This window comes from Callithrix jacchus, chromosome 19, assembly GCF_049354715.1.
Source record: "Callithrix jacchus isolate 240 chromosome 19, calJac240_pri, whole genome shotgun sequence".
NCBI lineage: Eukaryota > Metazoa > Chordata > Mammalia > Primates > Cebidae > Callithrix > Callithrix jacchus.
In genome coordinates, this window is record NC_133520.1 from 36,347,645 (window position 1) to 36,354,666 (window position 7,022).

Here is a 7,022-nt window from a genome sequence, read left to right on the forward strand (position 1 = left end):
GGCAGAAGAATTGCCTGAACCCAGGAAGCAGAGGTTGTGGTGAGCCGAGATCGCACCATTGCACTCCAGCCTGGGTAACAAGAGAGAAACTCCGTCTCAAAAAAAAAAAAAAAAAAAAAGAATATTAGCTAGTTTATGAAATTTTCCAACAAGCCAGAGAATCCGGCTCAGAAGCAGCATCTCCACGAACAACTTGTAAATCTTACCAACAGATGCACATTAAGAGTGATCCTGCTGCCATGGAGCAGAAGAGCCAGCAAATACACCAGGGCCTCTGTGACTCAGTGGCTCTCTGCTGTGTCCCCACACTCACCAGGAAACCATGACAGACAGCACCTCCTTCTCCACACCTGTCTTCTAGATCCAGGTTTCACACTCATTGTGCCTCTAATAACAGCCTATGTCACCGGCCGCTGCCTTAGCTACAAGGGAGACTGTAACTAGTTATAGTTTTTTTTATAACTAGTAGAAAACCGAGTTCTAGCTTCTACTTTTGAGGACAGAAGGCAGGAAATGTAGAGGAACGGCAGGGAAACAAAGAGGCAATGCTGTTCAAAGATGCTGGATGTCCATAGAAGGCATAAGTGTCCAAAAAAGGGGGCAAAGTTTCCCACTTTAGGCCACTGAATGGCAAAGGGATAGCAAAGAGAAAGGGGAATGAGGAGGTAAGCAGGGTGACCACTGGTGTCTTCATGTTTCCATTTTCTGGACTTAGGCTTGAAAGGCACAGACACATCAGAACATGAGGATGGGGTATGTGGAGGGAGCAGCAGGACCCTCTGCTTCTAGTCCCTGTTTTCTTTAAATTGCAACAATCAGATTCCTAGCCATACTAACAGGGTGGGAAGCTTGGTCAGAAAGGTGTAGTCCTGGCACTGTTGCTTTTCTAGACTATCTTAGACTGAAAAGAACTAATTTTTTTCTTCCTATTCTGCAAGGTGGAGGCTAGAGACGAAAATTGCAGGAGTTATAGATGAAATAAAGAAGATTAATTTTTCCAAGTTGTCATCAGAGTTGATTTTATGACCCTATCTGCACAACCAAAGAGGGAGGTTTGCACGCAGCGCTTTCAGAAATCATAACAAAGAAATAATCACAGACAGGGAAGCGATGGATCAGAGAGCACGCCTCTGAAAACACTAACTTTTTACTTTCCAGAGAGAGGGTGCTGTTCCCAAAAGATGAAAAAAACACCACCTGAGTCCCCAGAACCAGCAGCATGGAAGGAAAATGGTGGCAAAGAAAGCAGCTCAGGCCTGAGAGGCAGTCTGGGGACACTGTAATGGACCAGACCAAAAAGTTATGAGGGAGAGAGGTGGAAAACTGCTTTGAAAAGAGAAGCAGTGCTGCACTAGCTGGGGAGCAGGATGCGGCTGATTGGGAAAAGCCTGGAGTGAAGGAGCTGGAGGGGTTCTTAGGAGTCAGGGAGAGAAAATGAGACCTGATGCAAGAGAATAGAAAGTGGCCAGGCGCAGTGGCTCATGCCTATAATCCCAGCATTTTGGGAGGCCGAGGCGGGCAGATCACCTGAGGTCAGGAGTTTAAGACCAGCCTGGCCAACATGGCAAAACCTCGTCTCTACTAAAAATATGAAAATTAGCTGGGTGTGGTGGTGGGCACCTGCAATCCCAGTTACTCAGGAGGCATGAGAATTGCTTGAACCCAGCAAGCAGATGTCGCTGTGAGCCAAGATCATGCCACTGCACTCCAGCCTGGGTGACAAGAGCAAAACTCCATCTAAAAAAAAAAAAAGTGAAAAGTGAACAGAGTTTTTAATATCAGAAGACAACCAGGACAAAACAAGCATTAAGGAAATGTATATTACTGTGGGTTGAAGAGAGGAAAATGCAGACTGGGGAGAAGTGACATGACCTCCAGTAGGGTAAAAATGGTGGAAGGGGAAAAGAGGCCACATATATTTCAGAAAATGATGTCAGACGGTGTTGGAAGGTAGCGATCAGAAAGCAAAATGAGACAATGACTTTGTGGGCTTAAGTGTCCTCAGTAGACAGAATGTTGGAGAAGGAAATGATTGTGATTTTTTTGGTGAGGGTAGAGGCTTGGAAAATGATTGTGCTGAATTTGAAGTGATGGCCAAAAACCAAACTTAATTTAATGAGGTAAATATGTTTAGAGTGCATGGATGCAGTCCAGGTTAGAGATCAGCAAAAGTGTGCAGACCACCCTGGTGCCCAGATCTGTGGGACCACAGATTCCACGGCATGCTTCTTCCCCTGAGCTCACCAGGTTTCCTGTGGTCTCCTTTCTTCTTTGTGAAATTATTTGTGGATAGAAATCTTGCAGAGTTATTAAAACAAGTTAAAACATGAAGATTGGAAAACAGAAAACTTCAGCTATATGCCCCCAAATCACACAGGGAGTCTCCAGGAGAGAGAGACTAAAATTAGACTTCCTTGATCTTCTATCACATTCTTTCATAAGATCGCTTGAGGATCAAAAAAATACCTTTATTATGAAAACAGTGAGAAGACAGTTAGAGAAGAAACTATTCTTTTGGTCAGTTTCCTGTGGATGAAGTACTTCTGACCAGAACTAAAGTCACTGCTGCAAAGAGTACAGTCCCAGAATGCAGACAAAGCTAGGTCAAGGAGACATGGGTTTAATTGTCTGTATTTTGTTAACTGCACATTTTGCCTCTACAAATGCTGTTGTTGCCTCATTTACAGGGTGCAGCACTCTCTCCTGTGAATTTCTCACTGGATTAAGGAAGAGAATGTCTGAATCTCTAATCTCTAATAGCTCATACAGTCACCCACTGTAGGCAATAGTCCTCTATGGGGTCCCAGTCACTCAGTATTGTATTCACAAACCACGTGACTACAATTTAGCTACAAAAGTGATCCTGACTTTTTCATGAACACAAAGCAGTCCATGTGAAGGGGCAAGTTGGCTGGATTGGCTACATTTCCCAGTTAGCCTGGAATATGGGAGGTGCTCCATGTTTGCCAAACTGAAAAAGAGGATTCTGTATAGCAGATATTAAACTGAGAGTGTTACACAGATTATCTCATTGATTTTTTTTTTTTTTTTTTTTTGAGATGCAGTTTCACTCTGTCACCAGGCTGGAGTGCAGCGGTGCAATCTTGGCTCACTGCAACTTCCACCTTCTGGGTTCAAGCGATTCTCCTGCCTTAGCTTCTCTAGTAGCTGGGACGACAGGTGCTCACCACCATACCCAGCTAATTTTTGTTTTTTTTTTAGTAGAAACAGGGTTTCACCATGTTGGCCAGATGGTCTCGATCTCTTATAATCCGCCTGCCTCAGCCTCCCAAAGTGCTGAGATTACAGGCATGAGCTGCCGCACCTGGCCCTCATGATTCTTTATAAGAATCACATAAAGTAGTGATTTGTCTCTAAATTTTTCAGATGTGATCAAGACCTAGAAAGATTGCTTAACTTGGCCATGGTCCTAAATAAACTGAGTTTGTCTACCACAAAAATTCTGTCTTTCCATCATCCCAAGTTGCCTCCCATGTTCCTGGTCAGACAGATCATCTTACATTCAAATAAATGTAGATAAATGTGTCTCTGATGTATTCTTTTCTTGAGTGAAAGCTTAGAAAAAGTGCAGGTTTTTGCTTAAAAATACCTTTGTGTACAAATAGGAAGCAATAAAATGGGGCTCTGTAGCCAATCCATGGTTAGTCATGTATTAATAGCCTTTGTAAATTCACGGATTCTTATATTTGGACAAACAATTGTTTGCAATGGGAGGATACACTCCCAACATATAGTTGGCCTCACCAGAAGGTGAAAATTGAAGAAAAATCATTCAAACACCCATATACTAGGTCCTTCTCATTTAATCTTGAGGTTTCCATGTTGAGAGGAGCGAAAGATTTCTGTATCCATTAGCCAAGATTGTCTGAAACAAATCCCAGGAAGACGTTTTGAAAGAAGAATCTAGGAGACTTATGACTCAGTTCTCAATAGCTTCTTCAGGACCTTTCTTTTTAAACATTATTTTGAAGTCATGCATTAGAGCACTAAAAAAGCTAAAAGAATGCTAAAATTGCCCCAAATCCAACTGCCAGTAAGTACAGCCATTTCCATTTATTCCTATTCAGAACTTGTCCATTCAAAACATAATTTTATATAATTTAAACCATAGTATAGGTATAATTTGATTGTTTAGCCTAAAATACACGATAAATATTTTTTCTATGTTACAAAATAAGCCTCAAATCTATCATTTTAATGGTTGCATAATATAGTCTGTAATATCATTACAGTCCATGATATTGTCATGTTTAACCATTCCTGTCCTGTTCACATTGTTTCCAACCTCTCAGTATCGTAAACAATGCTAAAATGAAGACTCTTCATGTATGCAGCTTTTTCCTTCTTTAAGACTATTTTCTTAGGTTATATTTCCAGAAGAAGGAATATAGAGTCAATTGGTATGAATATTACAGAGTTTTTAGTTCAAATTGATGTAGTTCTTTCTAAAAATATCCTACTATTCTAACATTGCTGTCTTCTAAGTGTATGTAACACTTTCACCAAGATCTCATTGTTACTGTCACTGTGCTATGAACTGAATTGCATCCCCACAAAATTCCTGTTTTGAAGCCCTAAACCCCAGTGTGATAATATTTGGAAATGAGGCCTTTGGGAGGTAATTAGGTTTAGATGAGGTCATGAGGGTTGGGTCCCCATAATGGGATTAGTGCCCTTACTTCTAAAAAAAAAAGACACCAACAAGCTTGTTTCTCTCTCTCCAACATGTGAAGATACAATGAGCAGACAGCCATCTTCAAGTCAGTAAGAGCCCTCACCAGAAACAGAACCTGTTGCCACCATGAATTCGGACTTCCCAGATCCAGAACTGTGAGAAATAAATGTCTGTTGTTTAAGCCAGCTGCTCTATGGCATTTTGTTACAGCAGCCTGAGCTAACTAATACACATTATATTTTCTGTTTTCAAATCTGGTTGGTATAAAACCTTATTCCCTTTCCATTATTTGATTGATCCATTTGAACTTTAATCACATATTTAGCTATTACTTCAATTTACCTATAATGTTTCAATGTCTCTATTTATAAGTGCAATTCAAAGTTGACAGAGGTTTCTGCGGGGATAAAATGAACAGTGGTTCAGACTGGCTGTTACAAATGGAGATAGTATCTGTGAGGTGGGGACACAGGAGTGGGATCAAGGATGTAACTTATATTTTCTTACCTTATTGATCTATAATTTTTTGAGCATCCACAATGTGGTAGTTATTGCCTGAGATGGATAGAAACAGAACAGCAGAGAAAAACAGGTTTCCTGCTCTCACATACCTTATAATCTCATGAGGGAACTGAATCAGAAAAAAAGGAAATTATAATACCACATGAGAAGACTGTGTTGAAAATAAGTTCAGGGATTAAAGAAGCACAATGAAGGAGGGGCCAAATCAAATATTAACAGGGAAAGGAATGCATCCAGTTAGAGGTGACATCAAAATGGAAATGGGGCAAGCTAAAGTTGGAAAGATGAAGAGGAAGGCAGGCCATGGTGGCTTGCACCTATAATTTCACCTACTCGGGAGGCTAAGTTTGGAGGAACCCTTGAGTCCAGGAGTTTGAGACCAGCCTGAGCAACACACCAAGGCCCCATCTCTAAAAACATATACACATACATACATACATACAACATAGTAAATAAAGCTAGCCAGGTGTGGTGGCACATGCCTGTAGTCCCAGCTAGTAGGAAGGCTGAGGTAAAAGGCTCGAGTCCAGGAGTTTGAAGCTGCACTGAGCTATGATCATGCCACTGCACTCAGATAGGGTGACAGGATGAGACCCTGTCTCTAAAACAAAAAAAAAAAAAAAAAAAAAAAAGGAAGAAAGAAAGATATGAAGCAGGAGCCTGGAAGAAGATAGGATATAATAGGAGGAACTAGAGAGAGTTCTAAATAGAGGCAAATAACATGGGCAAATGCTCAGAAGCAAAAGAGAACTAGCCTAAATACAGAAAGGAATAGCATAATATGGCTTGCCAGAGCTTCCGGCAATCAAATGTGGGTGAGATGATTCCCAGATCCTTTATCCCACTCCCGCCCCACAACCTCATGGATGCAATCTCTATCGGCAGAGGCCACACTGCACCACTGTTCATTTCATCCCTACATAGCAACCTCTGCCAGTTTTCAATTGCACTTGCAAATTGAGAAATTGAAAACCTGTGTTGCTTCTGGATTGATATGGAGTGATAAGCCGGGAGCATCTGACTAGGCATGCTTTTCTTTATGTGTTGGAACAGAAAAGAATCTGCAGAGATAGGCAGCACATGACAAATCGAAAACCCAGCGGTGACTATAAAAGCATGGACTGTCTTGTGTCTCCACCCCAGGCAAGCCTGCTCAATTCATTTCTTCAGACATCACTCCGAAATTGCCAGAGTGGTTTCCCACTGACAGACCTCATCTCTGTACTGTACATCCCTTCACTACCAAGGGGGTGATGCGACAGACAAAAAGAGAAGTGGATTTACTGTGCTGAGAAAGTTAAGCACACATTGGGTTGGAATTTCATTTCTACTGAATTAGAAGCTCTGGCTCAGCACGGGTGGCACAGTGATGCTCCTTTAATACCACAAAATAAATAAAACATGGAAAAGTTTTCCTAGTTTGCTTTGGGGGACGTTCATGAACACATTCTCTCCCTCTCTCTCTCCTCTCTAGGAACATTGGACAGTCCCTTATTGCCTTTGTGCTACTTCAGAGCTGCAAAGATTGACCTTAGCCTTAAATAAAGTCAGGAAATGTTTGAATCCCTGGGGAAACAACCCGTGAAGCCTCAACAAATCCATAATTTTATCAAGTCCCAAGACCTAGGGAGGACAGAAAACACATCAAGCGTATAGTAACTTGGGTTGGGTGATATCTGGGACACATCTCTGTGAGACTAGTGATGTGCCTGAAAGAGGACAGGGTAAGTCCTGTCTGAGCAGCATTCTCCTGCTGGCCCATCACAGCTTCAAGAGCTTCTATCCAGGTCCAGGGTTGTTGTGA

General features: G+C 41.7%; 1 long non-coding RNA gene across 1 annotated transcript; it reads left to right on the forward strand.

Annotated features, from left to right (window-relative positions):
* The first annotated feature begins 3,738 nt into the window (after nucleotides 1-3,738).
* LOC144580467 (uncharacterized) lies at nucleotides 3,739-6,631 on the forward strand. The gene is made up of 2 exons (XR_013530031.1): nucleotides 3,739-4,054; nucleotides 6,362-6,631. It is a non-coding gene; the product is annotated as an uncharacterized LOC144580467 (long non-coding RNA).
* The last annotated feature ends 391 nt before the right edge of the window (nucleotides 6,632-7,022 follow it).